General features: G+C 46.5%; 10 non-coding genes across 10 annotated transcripts; all 10 read right to left on the reverse strand.

Moving 5' to 3' along the window:
* Positions 1–739: 739 nt before the first annotated feature.
* Positions 740–812, reverse strand: Trnaf-gaa (transfer RNA phenylalanine (anticodon GAA)). Its single transcript has one exon. It is a non-coding gene; the product is annotated as a tRNA-Phe (tRNA).
* Positions 813–7,255: 6,443 nt separating this feature from the next.
* On the reverse strand, positions 7,256–7,328 carry Trnaf-gaa (transfer RNA phenylalanine (anticodon GAA)). The gene has a single exon. It is a non-coding gene; the product is annotated as a tRNA-Phe (tRNA).
* A 252-nt stretch (positions 7,329–7,580) lies between these two features.
* On the reverse strand, positions 7,581–7,653 carry Trnaf-gaa (transfer RNA phenylalanine (anticodon GAA)). The gene has a single exon. It is a non-coding gene; the product is annotated as a tRNA-Phe (tRNA).
* A 253-nt stretch (positions 7,654–7,906) lies between these two features.
* On the reverse strand, positions 7,907–7,979 carry Trnaf-gaa (transfer RNA phenylalanine (anticodon GAA)). The gene has a single exon. It is a non-coding gene; the product is annotated as a tRNA-Phe (tRNA).
* A 253-nt stretch (positions 7,980–8,232) lies between these two features.
* Trnaf-gaa (transfer RNA phenylalanine (anticodon GAA)) lies at positions 8,233–8,305 on the reverse strand. The gene has a single exon. It is a non-coding gene; the product is annotated as a tRNA-Phe (tRNA).
* Positions 8,306–9,800: 1,495 nt separating this feature from the next.
* On the reverse strand, positions 9,801–9,873 carry Trnaf-gaa (transfer RNA phenylalanine (anticodon GAA)). The gene has a single exon. It is a non-coding gene; the product is annotated as a tRNA-Phe (tRNA).
* Positions 9,874–12,144: 2,271 nt separating this feature from the next.
* Trnaf-gaa (transfer RNA phenylalanine (anticodon GAA)) lies at positions 12,145–12,217 on the reverse strand. Its single transcript has one exon. It is a non-coding gene; the product is annotated as a tRNA-Phe (tRNA).
* A 250-nt stretch (positions 12,218–12,467) lies between these two features.
* Positions 12,468–12,540, reverse strand: Trnaf-gaa (transfer RNA phenylalanine (anticodon GAA)). The gene has a single exon. It is a non-coding gene; the product is annotated as a tRNA-Phe (tRNA).
* Positions 12,541–19,238: 6,698 nt separating this feature from the next.
* On the reverse strand, positions 19,239–19,311 carry Trnaf-gaa (transfer RNA phenylalanine (anticodon GAA)). The gene has a single exon. It is a non-coding gene; the product is annotated as a tRNA-Phe (tRNA).
* A 253-nt stretch (positions 19,312–19,564) lies between these two features.
* Trnaf-gaa (transfer RNA phenylalanine (anticodon GAA)) lies at positions 19,565–19,637 on the reverse strand. The gene has a single exon. It is a non-coding gene; the product is annotated as a tRNA-Phe (tRNA).
* Positions 19,638–19,855: the final 218 nt, after the last annotated feature.

Consider the following 19,855-nt stretch of genomic DNA (forward strand, 5'->3'; position numbering starts at 1 on the left):
GTCGCAAATTTTCGTCAAGTACATTGTGAAGCAGCCAATGTGCCTTCATCCGCACGTCTTGGTTTGCCGGGTCGATTACGAGGCAGCGGCCGTTTTTTACCTTGATGTCTCCGAGAGCCAGGATCGTTTTCACTGCATCCAATTTCTTGAACGTCACCGCCCACTCATGGCTCATACGATACGCCCCCAAAGCAACAACCTCGGGGAGCAGCGTCAGGCGGGCCAGTGTGTCGCGAAAGTCTTCCACTTGATATGGCCGGCAACGGACGTCCGCATCTAAAAAAACAGTATTCAAAACAACTCGTCCTGTCGGCAGGTTTGGCAGTACAACTTCATAATCGTTTTCAACGTCAAAAGAGCTGTTACCACGGCCGAAACGTGCCGCTGTAGCCACCCCTCAAGGGCCTGCCATCCTGCGTCCGCTGAGCTCGGCTCAGCGGACGCAGGATGGCAGGCCCGCAGGAGCAGAATCCACCGAGCTATTTCGGCAGAACGAATTTCGAAGCAGTGCTGCGCAATGCGATTGTTTCAATCCCATGAGAGTTCCCTTTGACGCATTCGCAGAATGCGCAACCCTTTTGTTTTACAGAGTCGTCCGCCACTCCCTTTCCGCAAATCACTCTTATTAGTACTTTAACAGTGGCGTTAATGGTAATAGCCGAAAAGCTTGCATTTCAGTAATAACTCCCTTTGTTTTTGTTATTTACAGCTGTCGCAAAAAAAGAAACCACGACGCATATGCCGAAACCCGGGATCGAACCAGGGACCTTTAGATCTTCAGTCTAACGCTCTCCCAACTGAGCTATTTCGGCAGAACGAATTTCGAAGCAGTGCTGCGCAATGCGATTGTTTCAATCCCATGAGAGTTCCCTTTGACGCATTCGCAGAATGCGCAACCCTTTTGTTTTACAGAGTCGTCCGCCACTCCCTTTCCGCAAATCACTCTTATTAGTACTTTAACAGTGGCGTTAATGTGTAAATAGCCGAAAAGCTTGCATTTCAGTAATAACTCCCTTTGTTTTTGTTATTTACAGCTGTCGCAAAAAAAGAAACCACGACGCATATGCCGAAACCCGGGATTGAACCAGGGACCTTTAGATCTTCAGTCTAACGCTCTCCCAACTGAGCTTTCTTTTTTCTTTATTGCCTGCTTTGACAGAAATACACGAAATCAAACGAAAACATGAGTACACGTATAAAATACATCAGTCACACTTGACTGACGTGGTCATATTAAAACCTTTTCAAATTTACAAGGTCATCAAGAATAGCCACCCATTCAGGAGGCTCGGTTTGCGCTTGATAATGTTCTCTAACTTCTGCAATACTGAGAATGAAATTTTCACGTGTCGTGCGAACATTTATATCAGCACGGCGGACCGACATTCTTGTCTTCCACAAGCTGTGGAGGCTCAGGAGCATGAACGTATCGTACGGTATTTCACCTTCATTATCACTGGCCAAGAAACGTATACCTATCGGTGTGATTGGAAGATCTTTTTTGAGCCTTCGCTGTAGGATGTCCCAATGAAATATTGCATCCCAACAGTCAATGAAAGCATGATCAATGGTCTCCGGTTTTTTGCAAAAATTATGGAGTTTTACGTGCCAAAACCAGTTCTGATTATGAGGCACGCCGTAGTGGGGGACTCCGGAAATTTGGACCACCTGGGGTTCTTCAACGTGCACCTAAATCTAAGTACACGGGTGTTTTCGCATTTCGCCCCCATTGAAATGCGGCCGCCGTGGCCGGGATTCAATCCCGCGACCTCGTGCTCAGCAGCACAACACCATAGCCACTGAGCAACCACGGCGGGTTCCGGTTTTTTGCAGAGCAAGCAGTTAGCTGTCCGTGGCACGTAAATTCCCTTTCTGTTCTAGCCATGTCTTTACTGGCAATGTATTTGTATGCAATTTAAAAAAGAAACTTTTAACTGTAGATCTTACGGGCATCCTTCTTACTCTCTTCAAAACGTCTTTTCCTGGTCCTGCACAGTTTACAGTTCGGTATATAGGTATTGGCATCATAAAATCCACTAAATTCTTATAGAGCTTTTTTCGTTGTGATGGTACATAAATATTCCAAGGAAAACCTCGCATGCAAGATACGAAAAACATAACCACTTCACGCATATATCCAGTCACACTTTGTCCTCTGTCTTCACAAGACGCTATAATGAACTGTGGCAGAGTTTTTGCCAGCCGTACCTGAATTACTGTTCGCAAGAAACCATCACTTTGGTCTCGTAAAAAGAAAAAGCGCGGCACAAGCTGCTGGATATACAAGTGAGCGAGACCCAGTCCACCACTGCGAACTGACCGAAACAAATTACTGCGGCTGACCCTTTCCCAACTGGAACCCCATAAAACACAGCGAATACCCTATGTATCTCTTGCACATTCACTCTAGCCATGAACAGAATTTGCATTACATACCACACTTTGGCTACTAAAAACAAGTTACAAGCACTAGCGCGGCTGAACATTGACAAGCCTCGTCCCATCCAGCCACCTGCTTTTTCCTTCATCTTATCAGTTTCGTCCAACCAGTAATCCTTGCTATCTTTGTAATGCTGGAGTGGCACTCCCAGATATTTTGCTAGTGTAGTCGTCCAGCGTGCCGATGCAAAACAATCTGGCGTTACGTCCCAATGACCATGCCATATGCCACAGGTTTTTTCCCAATTTATTTCGCATCCTGTTTGCTTGCAGTACTCTTTTGCCACGCGAACGACTTCTCGGATACTTTCTCGATCATCGCAGAAAACAGCAATGCCATCCGCGTACGCCAACATTTTTACTTCGGTCCTTTGCAGTCTAAATCCTCTAATATTCTCGCTGCGGATCACGGCTAAACAGAATGGATCAAGGTAGACCGCAAAAAGCAGGGGGCTGAGCGGACATCCTTGCCGGACTCTGGATTTGACTGAAGTCCTTTCACTCAGGTTTTTATTAATGGTAATCTGTATAGTACAGCCCCAATATGCCATTTTTACTCCTTCCATAATAACATTGCCAACGTTTACGTAATTAAGAATAAGAAACAGCACTTCATGTGACACTCGATCAAATGCCTTCGCTAGGTCGAGCTGCAGCATGGCAACTCGACCTGAAAAGGCGTCACAGCATTCGAGTACACTGCGTGCCACATGAGTGTTGGTGGAAATGGTGCGCCCTTTGATGCCACATGTTTGGTGTGGCCCGACAATGTCTTTGATCACAGTTTGTAGCCTCTTCACCAGGATTTTCATGAATACCTTGTAGTATGTATTTGTAAGACTAATTGGTCTATATGAGCTTACTGATAGAAACTTCTCGTGATCGTCTGTTTTTGGGATTAGGACCATATGGCCACTACGAAATGACGAAGGTACGTGCTTTTTCTCGTATGCCTCAGCGAACAGTTGTAATAATATATATGACACTTCAGGTGCGAAAGCTTTATAAAAAACCCGCATTTCTCCGAAGGGGAGTATGAGGAAGTGCGAAGCACGGGGTGATGCTATGAGGGGGCGCGCGCGACTAAACTGCAGAGCCGAGCGAAGGAGACGGCAGCGAGAGAGCACGACTGACGCGCCGGCGCCACACACACAACACGTGACGGCGGAGCGAAACACACCAGGCGGTTGGAGAGGGGGTGAGTGGTGGGGAGAGTACGCACACGAGGGGTTGTTACCGGGCGAGGAGGGAGCTGTCAGCGCGAGGGGAGAGGCGGCGGCCGAGGGTGAGTGCAAACCTAACGGGGGGGAGAGGCACACCAGCTGCATGGCGCCGTGACGTCACGGCGCGGAGAGGGTGCGAGGAGCCGGCGCGGCGCGCGCAGCCACGGCGCGGAGGCGCCAGCTGCACAACGCGCCGTGACGTCACGGCGCGGAGAGCGGTGCGGAGCCGGCGCGGGGCGCGCGCAGCCAAGGAGCGGAGGGCGGAGCGCGCGCAGTCACGTGGGGCGTGACGTCGCTGCGCCGTTGCTACAGACGCTCCTCTCCGCTCCTCACGCCGTTGCTAGGGGAGAGGAGGAGGAGCGCGGATGCCGGCGGAGTTTTCGGGGTCGCTTAAGAAGTGCATTCGCACTTAAAAGCAGATCCCAGCCCATCCGGTCCCGGCGCCTTTCCGTCAGCCAGCTCTGCTATCGCATGCTCGATGTCACGTTTGCTGATCTGTTCTTCTAATCTCTCTCTTACGTCATCATCAAGTTGTGGCATGCAATTCAAGAAATCTGTTTCAAACCCTAAATCCACCAGTTCCCTTTCACCAAAAAGTTTCCGATAGTTCTCTGCAAAGACGTTTTCTATCATTTTTTGATCCGATGTGATCTTATCATCATACCTGATTTGTTGAATTTCATTCTTCATAGCATACCTCTTTTCATTGGCCAGGGCGCGTTTGTTTGGCCTCTCATCAACCCATAGCCTCTCTTCTCGCGCCCGAATCACAGCAGCCTTATATTTTCTAATGTCAATAGCTACCAATTCGTTTTTAACGGTGCTAATATCACCTGTAAGCTTTCCAGGTTCGGCACTCACCATGTTAAGCAAGAACTCGAGCTGTCGTTGGAGCTCCTTTTCCTTAATTTTTTCATTGTGGCTCCTAACACATCCCCTTTCAATCGCGATCATTTTAACTTTAATTTTTAGCTCTTCCCATGCATAGTCCCTTGGCTGGTCGTTTAATACTTTTGCTATTTCTTCTTTTACTCTCCTAACAAAGCATTCATCTTCAAGAAGGTTCTGATTAAATTTCCAAAGCTGCCAGTTGAAACGTGACTGTTTTGGTCGGGCGCCAATGGTAAAAAACCCCATACTATGATCGCTGAAAGAGACCGGCTGTGCAACATAGCCGTTACATGTTGGTACAAGGTCAAGCGAAACATACGCTCTATCCAATCTCGCCTGACTGCCGCGCTGACAATGCGTATATTGCAGTTGTGTTGTACCGGTTAAGAGACGGCCAACATCTTCTAAGTTGTATTCCTGAACTAGGGTGTTCAAATACAGAGCACTCTTGCCCCGCACTGCGGTTCGCTTAGCGCGATCTTGAGCATAACAGACGCAATTGAAGTCCCCCCAAAATATTTATATACCTATCGCTGTCCCAACTTAGATACTGTTCAACTTCGGCGAAAAACACATTTCTTTCATGCATATCATTGGGCGCATACACACAAATAAGTCTCCACTGAAAACCACTGAAAGAAAAATCAAAAGCGATAAGACGACCAGTTTCACTTACAGTGAGCGCTTGCTCAGTGATACCGAAACTCTTTCGTATCAAAAGTAAACAGCCCCCGGACGTCCCCACAGCATGGCACACACAAGCGTTATCATACATCCTAAAAGTGGCTACCATGCGATCAGTTTGTTCTTCGCTTTCAACCTTTGTTTCTTGTACTGCAACAAGATCCAGTTCATTTTCAGCAAGGAGGCGACTGACCTAATATTGCCGACGTCTTGCGGCAAGGCCACGTACATTAAGCCTGGCCACTCGCAGTCCTCTCACCAGATTCACTGCCATTGTCGATTAAAAACAAACTGACCGCATATTGCGCATTCCGCGCCTACACCCAACGTGCATAACGTCCAACAGATGCATGCATGCATGTCAGTATACACAGATTCCCACAATTTCCAAAAACCGTCTTCACGCGTACCTTGGATGCGTAGCACACGACCTTTCTCGAGTTTGTAGCCATGGTGCGTGGTTCTCCGCCCGTGCGCCTTCGCAGGCACGTGTTCACGTCCTACTTGACTTTTTAGCCGCCGGTTGTCTTTCCGGCGGGATAATTGGTTTCGGTCGAAAGGTCGGCCGATGCGTAACCACTGATTTTGCAGGTGGTTTTTCACTTGTAGGGTCTCCTAAATCGCCGTCCACGCGGTCGGTTTGGTCGCGAGTTCTATTCACGACGGACCCGCTTACGCCAGCTACTTCCATTTCCTCAGCATACGCTTCGTCGCTGCAAGTCGTATCGGTACTTTATGGTTCTATGTCTACGTTGTCAACCATGTTTGGGTCGTTTTTTGCGCTCTGTTTCACTTCATCTCCAGGCTCACTTGTCTCGAGCGATTTTCCCTCCTCTGGTCCCCGTGGCTCTTGCTCAGGGGGCGTCACCGGTACCTTCGTCTGATCCGCATCACCAGGAGACACTTCAGCAACTTTGGCTTCATCCATTAGAAGATCAACCATTTCCTCTTTTGCTGCTAGCCCTGTCACGCTCGCGTATGTTTTCACGCACTGCGACTCGTCATGCCCATAGCGACGTCAGAGTGCGCAACAAGGAACGCGGCATTCCCGACGGATGTGTCCGGTGTTCCTGCACCGAAGGCAAAGCGGTGCTCTGCCTGGTGCTACTACCAAGACCTGTTCCCCCGCGACACGCAACAAATGTAGCACGTCTTCCACTGTCAGTCCCTTCCACAACACTAAGTTGACAAGCCGTGTTGACGAACCTTTCTCTCGCAGTTCTTGAACACGCCACCGTTCTCGAGTAATGTCCTTGACAGTGCCGAAGGGTGCCAAGGCTTCGCACACATCCTCATCCGGAAGGTTGTGAAACATCCAATGCACCTTTAGACGCATCGCTTGGTTCCCAGGATCGATAACCATGCAACGCCGCTCTTTGACCTTGACATCTCTTGCACATAGCATTTGCTTCACAGCTTCACCGTTCTTGAATGTTACTGCCCATACGTGATTCATTTGATACGCCTCTAGCGCAACTACGTCGGGCAGCAACTTCAAACTTGCCAGCATGTCCCGGAAATGTTCCACGCGATACGGTCTAGCACGCATGTCTGAGTGTAAAAACAAATTGTTCAAAACAACTCGCCCAGTTGGTAATTGTGGCAGCAGCCCCTGATACTCCGAATCCTCGTTCATATTTGTCCTGGTAACGCGGCCCTGTTCCGCCGCTGAAGTCGCTCCGATGCTGACGGAGCTCATGTCAACCACGTCCGTACCCGACGGTGTCCGGAAGTCGAATCGCTCTCCCAACTGAGCTATTTCGGCAGAACGAATTTCGAAGCAGTGCTGCGCAATGCGATTGTTTCATTCCCGTGAAAGTTCCCTTTGACATATTCGCAAATTGCGCAACCCTTCTTTTAAACAGATTCGCTCCGCCACTCCCTTTCCGCAAATCACTCTTATTAGTAGTTTAACAATGGCGTTAATGTGGAAATATCCGAAAAGCTTACAATTCAGTAATAACTCCCTTTGTTTTTGTTATTTACAGATGTCGCAAAAAAAGAAACCACGACGCATATGCCGAAACCCGGGATCGAACCAGGGACCTTTAGATCTTCAGTCTAACGCTCTCCCAACTGAGCTATTTCGGCAGAACGAATTTCGAAGCAGTGCTGCGCAATGCGATCGTTTCATTCCCATGAAAGTTCCCTTTGACATATTCGCAAATTGCGCAAAACTTTTTTAAACAGATTCGCTCCGCCACTCCCTTTCCGCAAATCACTCTTATTAGTAGTTTAACAAAGGCGTTAATGTGGAAATATCCGAAAAGCTTACAATTCAGTAATAACTCCCTTTGTTTTTCTTATTTACAGATGTCGCAAAAAAAGAAACCACGACGCATATGCCGAAACCCGGGATCGAACCAGGGACCTTTAGATCTTCCGTCTAACGCTCTCCCAACTGAGCTAATTCGGCAGAACGAATTTCGAAGCAGTGCTGCGCAATGCGATCGTTTCATTCCCATGAAAGTTCCCTTTGACATATTCGCAAATTGCGCAAACCTTTTTTTAAACAGATACGCTCCGCCACTCCCTTTCCGCAAATCACTCTTATTAGTAGTTTAACAATGGCGTTAATGTGGAAATATCCGAAAAGCTTACAATTCAGTAATAACTCCCTTTGTTTTTGTTATTTACAGATGTCGCAAAAAAAGAAACCACGACGCATATGCCGAAACCCGGGATCGAACCAGGGACCTTTAGATCTTCAGTCTAACGCTCTCCCAACTGAGCTATTTCGGCAGAACGAATTTCGAAGCAGTGCTGCGCAATGCGATCGTTTCATTCCCATGAAAGTTCCCTTTGACATATTCGCAAATTGCGCAAACCTTTTTTTAAACAGATTCGCTCCGCCACTCCCTTTCCGCAAATCACTCTTATTAGTAGTTTAACAATGGCGTTAATGTGGAAATATCCGAAAAGCTTACAATTCAGTAATAACTCCCTTTGTTTTTCTTATTTACAGATGTCGCAAAAAAAGAAACCACGACGCATATGCCGAAACCCGGGATCGAACCAGGGACCTTTAGATCTTCAGTCTAACGCTCTCCCAACTGAGCTATTTCGGCAGAACGGAAATCTAAGCCGTGCAGCGCAAAGCGATTGTTTTATTCCCATGAGCGTGCCCTTTAACCTATTCGCAGTATGCGCGACAGTTTTTTAAACAGATTTGCTCCGCCACTTCCTTTACGCAAATCACTCTTCTTTAAGGTTTAAGAATGGCGTTAATGAGGAAATAGCCGAAAAGCTTACAATGCAGTATATGAATCCCTTTGTCATCTTATTTACAGCTGTCAATAAAACAAAAAATAGCGGATATGCCGAAACCCGGGACCTTTAGATCTTCAGTCTAACGCTCTCCCAACTGAGCTATTTCGGCAGAACGGAAGTCTAAGCCGTGCAGCGCAAAGCGATTGTTTTATTCCCATGAGCGTGCCCTTAACCTATTCGCAGTATGCGCGACAGTTTTTTAAACAGATTTGCTCCGCCACTTCCTTTACGCAAATCACTCTTCTTTAAGGTTTAACAATGGCGTTAATGAGGAAATAGCCGAAAAGCTTACAATGCAGTATATGAATCCCTTTGTCATCTTATTTACAGCTGTCAATAAAACAAAAAATAGCGGATATGCCGAAACCCGGGACCTTTAGATCTTCAGTCTAACGCTCTCCCAACTGAGCTATTTCGGCAGAACGGAAATCTAAGCCCGGCAGCGCAAAGCGATTGTTTTATTCCCATGAGCGTGCCCTTTAACCTATTCGCAGTATGCGCGACAGTTTTTTAAACAGATTTGCTCCGCCACTTCCTTTACGCAAATCACTCTTCTTTAAGGTTTAACAATGGCGTTAATGAGGAAATAGCCGAAAAGCTTACAATGCAGTATATGAATCCCTTTGTCATCTTATTTACAGCTGTCAATAAAACAAAAAATAGCGGATATGCCGAAACCCGGGACCTTTAGATCTTCAGTCTAACGCTCTCCCAACTGAGCTATTTCGGCAGAACGGAAATCTAAGCCGTGCAGCGCAAAGCGATTGTTTTATTCCCATGAGCGTGCCCTTTAACCTATTCGCAGTATGCGCGACAGTTTTTTAAACAGATTTGCTCCGCCACTTCCTTTACGCAAATCACTCTTCTTTAAGGTTTAAGAATGGCGTTAATGAGGAAATAGCCGAAAAGCTTACAATGCAGTATATGAATCCCTTTGTCATCTTATTTACAGCTGTCAATAAAACAAAAAATAGCGGATATGCCGAAACCCGGGACCTTTAGATCTTCAGTCTAACGCTCTCCCAACTGAGCTATTTCGGCAGAACGGAAATCTAAGCCGTGCAGCGCAAAGCGATTGTTTTATTCCCATGAGCGTGCCCTTTAACCTATTCGCAGTATGCGCGACAGTTTTTTAAACAGATTTGCTCCGCCACTTCCTTTACGCAAATCACTCTTCTTTAAGGTTTAAGAATGGCGTTAATGTGGAAATATCCGAAAAGCTTACAATTCAGTAATAACTCCCTTTGTTTTTCTTATTCACAGATGTCGCAAAAAAAGAAACCACGACGCATATGCCGAAACCCGGGATCGAACCAGGGACCTTTAGATCTTCAGTCTAACGCTCTCCCAACTGAGCTATTTCGGCTTTTTTTTTTTTTTTTTATTTAATGCCATTTCACAAACACAAACAAAATTGATCAGATACACATGTACATATTGTAAATACACCAGCCACAGCTCGGCTGGTGTATGTGGCTTAAAAATGTTTCACAGAAGCCAATTGATCCAATACAGGTAGCCATTCTGGGGGTTCACATTGGGCTCTGAACAAGTCTCGGGTGTAGATAACACTCTCAACAAAATAGTGTCTTGCTGAGTGAATTTGTATATGGGCATGCCTAACATCCATCCTGGTCTTCCATACGCTATGCATACAAAGCAACATTAGCATATCACTCGGCACTTCCCCTGTATCCGCACATGGAAGAAACCGGAGTCCAAAAGGGCTTAATGGCAATTCTTTTTTAAGAGTTCTTTGCAAGACATCCCACAGGAATACGGCATCGTGGCAGTCTAGAAAAATATGTTCTATTGTTTCCGGTTTCCTGCAGATTAAACAATTTACTGACCAAGGTACAAACAGACCTTTACTTTGTAACCATGGCTTGACAGGGAGATTGTCGGTATGTATTTGAAAAAAGAATGTTTTAACTGAGGGCCTGATCGGCATTTTTTTAACACGCTTTAACACATCGCGTTCAGGACCTAGCTTGTAGACAGCTCGATAGACAGGTGTTGGTAAGAATACATCAAGAATATCACAATACAAACGCTTTTTCGTAACATCAGACAAGTATTCATATGAAAACCTTGCCTTGAGCAAGCGTATAGACATTACCACTTCACGCAAATAAGAACTAAGCGGTCCTGCTTTCAAAGAAAACGATGATACAACAAAATCAGATAGATAATTCTGTAATCGTGCTTGGATCACAGTTCTCAAAAATACATCAGTTTGATCCCGCACAAAGAAGAATCTGCTCACCAACTGCTTGAAGAAAAGATGCGAGAGCCCTAGTCCCCCATTTTTCACCTTATGAAACAAATTGCACCGGCTGGTGCGCTCCCACTGCGATCCCCATATAAAAGTCGCGAATACTCGGTGGAATTTTTGAAACGAACTTCTGGTCATGGTCATCACTTGCAACACGTAAAACACTGAGCTATTTCGGCAGAACGAATTTCGAAGCAGTGCTGCGCAATGCGATCGTTTCATTCCCATGAAAGTTCCCTTTGACATATTCGCAAATTGCGCAAAACTTTTTTAAACAGATTCGCTCCGCCACTCCCTTTCCGCAAATCACTCTTATTAGTAGTTTAACAAAGGCGTTAATGTGGAAATATCCGAAAAGCTTACAATTCAGTAATAACTCCCTTTGTTTTTCTTATTTACAGATGTCGCAAAAAAAGAAACCAGCGGATATGCCGAAACCCGGGACCTTTAGATCTTCAGTCTAACGCTCTCCCAACTGAGCTATTTCGGCAGAACGGAAATCTAAGCCGTGCAGCGCAAAGCGATTGTTTTATTCCCATGAGCGTGCCCTTTAACCTATTCGCAGTATGCGCGACAGTTTTTTAAACAGATTTGCTCCGCCACTTCCTTTACGCAAATCACTCTTCTTTAAGGTTTAAGAATGGCGTTAATGAGGAAATAGCCGAAAAGCTTACAATGCAGTATATGAATCCCTTTGTCATCTTATTTACAGCTGTCAATAAAACAAAAAATAGCGGATATGCCGAAACCCGGGACCTTTAGATCTTCAGTCTAACGCTCTCCCAACTGAGCTATTTCGGCAGAACGGAAATCTAAGCCGTGCAGCGCAAAGCGATTGTTTTATTCCCATGAGCGTGCCCTTTAACCTATTCGCAGTATGCGCGACAGTTTTTTAAACAGATTTGCTCCGCCACTTCCTTTACGCAAATCACTCTTCTTTAAGGTTTAACAATGGCGTTAATGAGGAAATAGCCGAAAAGCTTACAATGCAGTATATGAATCCCTTTGTCATCTTATTTACAGCTGTCAATAAAACAAAAAATAGCGGATATGCCGAAACCCGGGACCTTTAGATCTTCAGTCTAACGCTCTCCCAACTGAGCTATTTCGGCAGAACGGAAATCTAAGCCGTGCAGCGCAAAGCGATTGTTTTATTCCCATGAGCGTGCCCTTTAACCTATTCGCAGTATGCGCGACAGTTTTTTAAACAGATTTGCTCCGCCACTTCCTTTACGCAAATCACTCTTCTTTAAGGTTTAACAATGGCGTTAATGAGGAAATAGCCGAAAAGCTTACAATGCAGTATATGAATCCCTTTGTCATCTTATTTACAGCTGTCAATAAAACAAAAAATAGCGGATATGCCGAAACCCGGGATCGAACCAGGGACCTTTAGATCTTCAGTCTAACGCTCTCCCAACTGAGCTATTTCGGCAGAACGGAAATCTAAGCCCGTGCAGCGCAAAGCGATTGTTTTATTCCCATGAGCGTGCCCTTTAACCTATTCGCAGTATGCGCGACAGTTTTTTAAACAGATTTGCTCCGCCACTTCCTTTACGCAAATCACTCTTCTTTAAGGTTAAGAATGGCGTTAATGAGGAAATAGCCGAAAAGCTTACAATGCAGTATATGAATCCCTTTGTCATCTTATTTACAGCTGTCAATAAAACAAAAAATAGCGGATATGCCGAAACCCGGGATCGAACCCGGGACCTTTAGATCTTCAGTCTAACGCTCTCCCAACTGAGCTATTTCGGCAGAACGGAAATCTAAGCCGTGCAGCGCAAAGCGATTGTTTTATTCCCATGAGCGTGCCCTTTAACCTATTCGCAGTATGCGCGACAGTTTTTTAAACAGATTTGCTCCGCCACTTCCTTTACGCAAATCACTCTTCTTTAAGGTTTAACAATGGCGTTAATGAGGAAATAGCCGAAAAGCTTGCAATGCAGTATATGAATCCCTTTGTCATCTTATTTACAGCTGTCAATAAAACAAAAAATAACGGATATGCCGAAACCCGGGACCTTTAGATCTTCAGTCTAACGCTCTCCCAACTGAGCTATTTCGGCAGAACGGAAGTCTAAGCCGTGCAGCGCAAAGCGATTGTTTTATTCCCATGAGCGTGCCCTTTAACCTATTCGCAGTATGCGCGACAGTTTTTTAAACAGATTTGCTCCGCCACTTCCTTTACGCAAATCACTCTTCTTTAAGGTTTAACAATGGCGTTAATGAGGAAATAGCCGAAAAGCTTACAATGCAGTATATGAATCCCTTTGTCATCTTATTTACAGCTGTCAATAAAACAAAAAATAGCGGATATGCCGAAACCCGGGACCTTTAGATCTTCAGTCTAACGCTCTCCCAACTGAGCTATTTCGGCAGAACGGAAATCTAAGCCGTGCAGCGCAAAGCGATTGTTTTATTCCCATGAGCGTGCCCTTTAACCTATTCGCAGTATGCGCGACAGTTTTTTAAACAGATTTGCTCCGCCACTTCCTTTACGCAAATCACTCTTCTTTAAGGTTTAAGAATGGCGTTAATGAGGAAATAGCCGAAAAGCTTACAATGCAGTATATGAATCCCTTTGTCATCTTATTTACAGCTGTCAATAAAACAAAAAAATAGCGGATATGCCGAAACCCGGGACCTTTAGATCTTCAGTCTAACGCTCTCCCAACTGAGCTATTTCGGCAGAACGGAAATCTAAGCCCTGCAGCGCAAAGCGATTGTTTTATTCCCATGAGCGTGCCCTTTAACCTATTCGCAGTATGCGCGACAGTTTTTTAAACAGATTTGCTCCGCCACTTCCTTTACGCAAATCACTCTTCTTTAAGGTTTAAGAATGGCGTTAATGAGGAAATAGCCGAAAAGCTTACAATGCAGTATATGAATCCCTTTGTCATCTTATTTACAGCTGTCAATAAAACAAAAAATAGCGGATATGCCGAAACCCGGGACCTTTAGATCTTCAGTCTAACGCTCTCCCAACTGAGCTATTTCGGCAGAACGGAAGTCTAAGCCGTGCAGCGCAAAGCGATTGTTTTATTCCCATGAGCGTGCCCTTTAACCTATTCGCAGTATGCGCGACAGTTTTTTAAACAGATTTGCTCCGCCACTTCCTTTACGCAAATCACTCTTCTTTAAGGTTTAACAATGGCGTTAATGAGGAAATAGCCGAAAAGCTTACAATGCAGTATATGAATCCCTTTGTCATCTTATTTACAGCTGTCAATAAAACAAAAAATAGCGGATATGCCGAAACCCGGGACCTTTAGATCTTCAGTCTAACGCTCTCCCAACTGAGCTATTTCTTTTTTTTTCTTTATTGCCGTCGTCGACGTACAAAATCAAATGTTACAAATGATAAAACGTGCCAGCCACACTTTGGCCAACACAGCACTAAAATCTTTTCAGTGACACCAGTTCATCCAATACAGACATCCATTGTGGTGGATCAGGCAGTACTTTGTATGCGTCTCTCACGTAAACAACACTCTCAATGAAGTGTTCTCGCACCGGTTTCACAACGATGTCTGCATGTTCAAATTGCATGCGAGTTTTCCACATCGCGTGGAGGCCCAGGACCATAATGAGGTCATACGGTACTTCCTCTGAGGTATCTATTGGCAAGAAGCGTATTCCATACGGGTCCAGGGGTAACTGCTTCTTCAGCGTTCTCTGCAGAACGTCCCAGTGAAAGATCGGGTCCCAGCAATCTAGGAAAACATGTTCTATTGTTTCTGGTTTTTTACATAAAAAGCAGTCCGTTGTCCAGGGGATGAAAATACCCTTGCTATGAAGCCAGGTCTTAACGGGAAGTGTGTTTGTATGTAATTTGAAAAAGAAAGACTTAGTTGATGGCCTTACTGGCATTTTCTTGACTCTTTTTAGAACGTCCTGTCCGGGGCCTCCACGGTGTGGCGAACGGTACAAAGAAACTGGTAGCATCGTGTCCACAAGATCTCTGTAGAATTGTTTTTTTTGTAACGATGGACAGATACTGCAGCGAAAAACGCACATTCAACATCCTATGCGCCAGCACCACTTCACGCAGGTACCCAGTCACGGTTCCCGGCATGTTCTGAGCCGACGAAACAACAAATCCTGGAAGAAGTCTACTCAGCCGTACTTGAATTAGTGTTCGAAGAAAGGGATCATTTTGATCCCGCAGAAACACAAAGCGTGACACAATTTGTCGCAAAAACAAGTGAACCAGACCAAGCCCACCTTTCTTGACCGGGAAAAACAAATTTGTTCGACTCGTCCTCTCCCAGGTAGAGGCCCAAATGAAAGTGGCGAAAATGCGGTGAATTTTTTGTACGCTTACCCGCGCAGCACACAACACATTCATAACATACCATATCTTGGAAACTAAAAAAGGTTGCAAACAGTGGCTCTAGAAAACATTGACAATTGCTTGCCTCTCCAACCGTCAGCCTTTTCCTTTGCTGTCGAAACTTGGTCGAGCCAGTACTGCTCGGGCTCACGGTAACTTCCGAGAGGCACCCCCAGGTACTGTGTAGGTAACCTTGACCAATTCATTCGAGAAAAGGTCTCCGGCTTGTCTTCCCAACTCCCATGCCAGAAGCCATAACTTTTATCCCAGTTTATCTGGGCTCCAGTTGAATTGCAAAACTTTTCGACAACAGCAGTTGCCTCTATAATGCTCGCTTTATCAGTGCAGAAAATCGCGATGTCGTCTGCATACGCCAATATTTTAACGTGTGCTGCCTGTAGTCGATAGCCTGTTATGCGTTCGTTGTTTTTAATGGCCAAGCAGAATGGCTCGAGATAAGCAGCAAACAGAAGGGGCGAAAGCGGGCATCCTTGACGCACCGACGAGAGCACACGAAAGCTATCGGTGAGCTCCCCATTAACAATAATTCGCGTTGAGCAGTTCTTGTACGCCATCGTGACACCTTCCGTTATCACACTGCCAACATTCGTGTGTTCAAGTATGTATAGTAGAGCCCTGTGCGAGACGAGGTCGAAGGCTTTTGCCAAATCGATCTGCATCATCGCGACGTAATCGCCAATCGCATCGCAACACTCTAGCACACTTCGAGCCACGTGTACATTTGTTGTAATACTGCGCCCCTTAATGCCACCAATCTGGTGCGGCCCTACCACTGTTTTGATGACACTTTGCAGTCGTTTTGCTAAAACTTTCGTGAATATTTTATAGTCAACGTTGGCTAGAGTTATCGGGCGATATGAGCCAGGCAACAAGCGTTTCTTTTCATCATCACTCTTCGGGATTAGCACAATATGCGAGGTTGTGAAGGACAAGGGCAATCTTTTTCGGTCATACGCTTCGCTAATAACTAGTTGGAGGACATGAGCCAGCGCAGACTTAAAAGTTTTATAGATAGTGGCCCCTAAGCCATCAGGCCCAGGTGCTTTACCGGGCGCCAACTCGTCTATTGCGCACTCTATCTCACTCAGGGTAATGGGATGTTCTAGCCGTGCCTTAACTTCTTCATCGAGCTTTGGCATCAATGAAAGGAATTCCGTCTGGTAGCCATCTTTAGGTTCACGTGGTTGACCTAAGAAGGCTTTGAAGTGATCGACGATCCCTTGTTTGATGTCGTTTTTGTCGGACGTGATGTCATTGCCTTTAGCTAGCTGGCGGATTTCCTTCCGACGTGCGTACCTTTTCTCGTCTGAGAGAGCTCGTTTTGTTGGCGCTTCTCCCGCCCACAGCTTCTCAGACCTTGATCGCACAACGGCGGCTTTGTATTTCTCAGAGTCTATCCTTTCGAGTTCGGCTTTCACTTCCTTTATTTCGTTAACATACACACCAGGCTGGACACTTTCCATGCAGATGAAAAATTGCAGTTGCTGGCGAAGGTTCGTTTCTGCCTGTTTCAGGTTATGCCGAAGGACACTGCTTCTTTCAATAGCCATTGTTTTTACTTTCTGTTTAAATTCTTCCCATTTAATGGCGAAGCTTGCTAATTCGACTGAAATCAGGTTTTGTAGTTCCTTCGCAACGGCATCAACGAAAGCATCGTCATCCAGCAACTGCGCGTTCAATTTCCAGAGGTCCCACTTAAAGGTGTGTTTGATCTGTCTTTTCCCGAAAGTGGCAGTTACCAAGCAGTGATCGCTATATGCAATGGGTTGCACATCATATTCACTACACAAGGGCACCAATTCGGCTGACACATATAATCTATCTAGCCGAGCGTGGCTATCACGCTGGAAGTGCGTAAACTGCGGGTGGGTACCGCTGGCGAAGACACTACCGATATCTTCCAAGTCGTAATCGTGCACCAGCGCATTTAGCAATACAGCACTCTTATCGCGAACGCGTGAAACTTTTGCGCGATCGTCAGCAGTGCACACACAGTTAAAATCCCCCAGCAGTATGACCACCTTGTGGCAGTTTACGTACGCTTCAAGTCGCTCAAAGAAGATTCGCCGGTCTGTTTCAATATTCGGTGCGTAGATACAAATGACTCGGAAATCCATATCGCAATAACAAAAATCAGCCACTAAAAGGCGACCTGTTTCACACGAAAACATTGACTTCACACAAATGCCAAAGTTTCTTCGAATGAATATAGCGCAACCACCTGATCCACCAACAGCGTGAGAAACACACACGTCGAAGTGCGCACGAAAATTGGACACCATTCTGTCGGTTAGCTCTTGGCTCTCTATTTTGGTTTCTTGGATTCCCACAAGATGCAAGTCATTATCTAAGAGTAGGCGACTTAGCTGACATTGCCGCCTTCTTGCACCGAGCCCTCGTACATTTAACGTGGCTACACGTAGCGCTCCTTCGACATTAGCTGCCATGGCTACACGGTAGAATGGTGCCCGTCACAGTTACGCAGGGACGAGTGTTGATAATGACGCGCCGATAACCGCGTTGAGTGCCACAAATGGGAACACAACCCGACCTCTCGAAAACAACACTGACATGCAACTCGGGCCCTCGTTCCTGACACATATCCAAGAGAATAGCGCTCAGGGTGACGGCCATTGCACTCACGAACCCCCCAACCCGCCTCAAGCAAAACACAGTACAGAACTACGGAGGCGGTTTACCCGCCTGCCGTGGATCGGCCGTAATGTTCGGCCGCAGCTTCAAGGTTGGTCTCCTCATACCTGGCGCTTTGGGCGGTGGCTCGTCTCCGCCGCTGCTGTCCTGCGTCGTAGCCAGGCTATTGGTCTGGTCGCGCGGACGTTTCCCCGCCTGCAAGTTAGCGAGCCCGGTATGGGTGTCCATGTCTTCATGTTCAGGGGGGGTGGAGGCCGCTTCCCGGGTCAGGTGGGCTCTCTTCCTCACGGTTCGGCATGGCTACAGTGCCCTCCACTTGCTCTTGCTGTTCAGTGTCGACGGCTTCATCGACATGTTGCCCCTGTTTCTGAGGTCGTGCCTCCGACTCTGCTTCTCGCCAGCTGCTTCCTTAGCCGTGGTCGATGTGTCTTCCATATCCGCCTCGTCCATGAGTAGGGCGGAGTTGTCGTCGTTGCTCACGGGTCCGGTCACGCTAGCGTACGTCCGCTCGCACTGACTCTCTTCGTGACCGAAGCGTCGGCAGGCACCACACCGCGGAATGCGGCAGTCGCGACGAATATGGCCCGTCCCGCGGCAGCGTAGGCAGAGAGGGGCCCTGCCCGGCACAACCACAAGAGCCAGCTCTCCGGAGACGCTCACCTGGTGTGGCAGGTCGTCAAGCATTACGCCCGGCTTCAACTTCAGCGTAACCAGTCTTGTGGTAGAGTTCTTGTCAGCCACGCCATGCACCCGCCACCGGTCGCGGGCGACGTCCGTGACCTTTCCAAACGGCGCGAAGGCAAGACGCACGTCCTCGTCAGGAACGGTGTGCAGCAGCCAATGCACTTTTAAGCGTACATCCTGGTTGGCGGGGTCAATGACGAGGCATCGGCCCTTCTTGACCTGTAGCTCACCAACACTGACGATCTTCTTCACAGCTTCGTTGTCTTTGAAGGTCACGGCCCAAACATGGCTCATACGGTAGGCCCCGAGAGCCACCACTTCCGGCAGGAGCGATAACGGGGCGAGCGCATCGCGGAAATCTTCCACCCGGTATGGGCGGGCCCTGATATCACAATGTAAAAAAACTGTGTTCACAACAAAACGCCCTGTTGGCAAACTCGGCAAAACAATTTGGTACTCGTTGTCCGCAACGACACTCCTGTTACCGCGGCCTAACTGAGCTATTTCGGCAGAACGAATTTCGAAGCAGTGCTGCGCAATGCGATCGTTTCATTCCCATGAAAGTTCCCTTTGACATATTCGCAAATTGCGCAAACCTTTTTTTAAACAGATTCGCTCCGCCACTCCCTTTCCGCAAATCACTCTTATTAGTAGTTTAACAATGGCGTTAATGTGGAAATATCCGAAAAGCTTACAATTCAGTAATAACTCCCTTTGTTTTTGTTATTTACAGATGTCGCAAAAAAAGAAACCACGACGCATATGCCGAAACCCGGGATCGAACCAGGGACCTTTAGATCTTCAGTCTAACGCTCTCCCAACTGAGCTATTTCGGCAGAACGAATTTCGAAGCAGTGCTGCGCAATGCGATCGTTTCATTCCCATGAAAGTTCCCTTCGACATATTCGCAAATTGCGCAAACCTTTTTTTTAACAGATTCGCTCCGCCACTCCCTTTCCGCAAATCACTCTTATTAGTAGTTTAACAATGGCGTTAATGTGGAAATATCCGAAAAGCTTACAATTCAGTAACAACTCCCTTTGTTTTTCTTATTTACAGATGTCGCAAAAAAAGGAACCACGACGCATATGCCGAAACCCGGGATCGAACCAGGGACCTTTAGATCTTCAGTCTAACGCTCTCCCAACTGAGCTATTTCGGCAGAACGAATTTCGAAGCAGTGCTGCGCAATGCGATCGTTTCATTCCCATGAAAGTTCCCTTTGACATATTCGCAAATTGCGCAAACCTTTTTTTAAACAGATTCGCTCCGCCACTCCCTTTCCGCAAATCACTCTTATTAGTAGTTTAACAATGGCGTTAATGTGGAAATATCCGAAAAGCTTACAATTCAGTAATAACTCCCTTTGTTTTTGTTATT

Source organism: Dermacentor silvarum, chromosome 3, assembly GCF_013339745.2.
Source record: "Dermacentor silvarum isolate Dsil-2018 chromosome 3, BIME_Dsil_1.4, whole genome shotgun sequence".
In the NCBI taxonomy this organism is placed as follows: domain Eukaryota; kingdom Metazoa; phylum Arthropoda; class Arachnida; order Ixodida; family Ixodidae; genus Dermacentor; species Dermacentor silvarum.